The 2057-nt window shown below is 41.0% G+C and overlaps 1 long non-coding RNA gene across 1 annotated transcript; it reads right to left on the bottom strand.

Moving 5' to 3' along the window:
• Nucleotides 1-647: 647 nt before the first annotated feature.
• On the bottom strand, nucleotides 648-1744 carry LOC125360902. Its single transcript, XR_007212825.1, has 2 exons — nucleotides 1339-1744; nucleotides 648-1305 (listed from the first exon to the last, which is right to left on the bottom strand). It is a non-coding gene; the product is annotated as an uncharacterized LOC125360902 (long non-coding RNA).
• Nucleotides 1745-2057: the final 313 nt, after the last annotated feature.

A 2057-nucleotide genomic window follows, 5' to 3' on the forward strand; every position in this document is an offset into this window, starting at 1 on the left:
GATACTAGAAAAATAAAGACAGTAAGTTTACATTAATGAAATGGTTAAACCGAGACAAGTACTAAAGTGGAAATCTTTTCCAGGTTTTCTCTCTCTAGAACTAATAATGTTATAAACTTTTTCAACCAACCATCTTTTTGCTGATGTTAGCCAAACAATAACCACAGTTGTGTTTGTTTTTTTTTTCCTAAAAACAAGGAAAGGCTGGGCGCCAGTGGCTCATGCCTATAATCCTAGCTACTCAGGAGGCTAAAATCTGAAAGCTAAAATTTGAAGCCAGGGGGACAGGAAAGTCCCTGAGACTTTGATCTCCACTAAAAGCCAGAAATGGTGCTGGGGCTCCAATGTTGGAGCTCTAGCCTTGAGCAAAAAAATCTCAAGGACAGCACCAAGTCCCTGAGTTCAAGTTCCAGGACACATTCTCTCTCTTTCTCTCTCTCCCCCCACCGCCCGCCCCCCACACACACCACACACACACACACACACACACACACACACACACACACACACACACACACACACACACACAGTAGGGAATATTTTGTAAGCTGTAATATTCACATATGTGATTTGTAACCTTATTAGTGTTACTTTGATTTCTTTTCAAAATAAAAAGGTAGGCGAGAATGAAGGAACAACCCTTCACATCTAGAACAATTTCTTACGTTTTATTTCCAACATCAGGGACTATAATTTTGAACCAAGAGCAAGTAAAAATTCACATTGCTGAACATATATGCAACAAAGCATTGCTTTAAAGGAACTACTATATGTATTCATTCCAAAAACCATGTAGAATATATTCCACAAAGAGTTTCTGCTTATGAGCAACTATAGGAATATCAGAGACAGGAAAATCTCCTAGGCTGAATAATGTAGGTTAGTAAAATTAGCATGCAGCAACTGGACATATTGTTGCCTAATGTCAAAGACAGGTTCTGGACCCCTGCCAAATACAAACACAATGTATTGTCTGGTTATTCATTCCCCCAACCTGCCCTTTATCACTGTCTGTCTTGGACAAAGGTAAAGGATGTGTCTGACTGGCTCACACAGCACCTGGTGGACGGTGGTCATAATAGGAGGAACCCAACAGCCAGACATCTTAGGATCAAATTCAACTGCCGCAAAATTTGTGAGCCCAAATTTTGGGGCTGGCAAGTACAGCACAGTGGCAGAGCAGTTGCCTAGTTTGTGTGAGGCTCTGGGTTCAATCCCAGACACCACACATACAAAATGGAGGTGTGTTGGGGGAGAGAGGGTTAATGGAGGAGGAAGGAGGAGGGTAAATATAATGAAAATAATCTATGTACCTGTGTGAAAATGGAACAAGAAAACTTGAGATTTGTCTGCAAAGAGGGAGGGATGAGGAAGGAGAGGACTGGAGGGGTGACTGATGAAAATGCTAACCAAAGTTAATGTTTATAAGTGAAACAGTATTTTTTTAAAAAAGACTTTTAACCATGAAAGCACTTAGCTTTCTTTGATCCTGATGTATGTAAAACAGAAACTAGTTCCCATCACAAAACAGGGAAGGGCTGAGGCAGTGGTATAAAGATCTCTAAATGTTTAATGAGTCTCAAATCTTATCTGAGCTCCATCCAGGAGAACCAGGAGACCCTTTGGTAAGGCAAGTGATTAGGACCAATCCTTTGCTAGGAATAGTGACCACCAAACATAAATAATTCAATATCTACTGAAGTTCAATGACACTCAAAACCTGCTTTAATATTGTGTCACAATCACACACTGTGTTCATCTACATACAATTACTCTTTTCTAAAAATTTCTAGACTCTATAAGTGCTTACTTTGAATTTCTCCAACTTATCACAGAGAAAGAGAATTCCACGTACTCCTCAAGGTTTGTAAATACATGTACTGAGCTTTCAGCAGGCAGCACCAATGTACTTGTTGGGCATATGGAGTCACATTTACTCATCCCAACACCTCTAACCATCCATCCATCTCTAGTGGGGACAGACACTCAAGTTCCTCAAAGGAGGGCCTGGGATGCAGAACCCACTCTGCCCAGGCCTCAGCAGTGGCCGGGTCTGG

The sequence above is a fragment of the Perognathus longimembris genome, chromosome 12, assembly GCF_023159225.1.
Source record: "Perognathus longimembris pacificus isolate PPM17 chromosome 12, ASM2315922v1, whole genome shotgun sequence".
In the NCBI taxonomy this organism is placed as follows: Eukaryota; Metazoa; Chordata; class Mammalia; order Rodentia; family Heteromyidae; genus Perognathus; species Perognathus longimembris.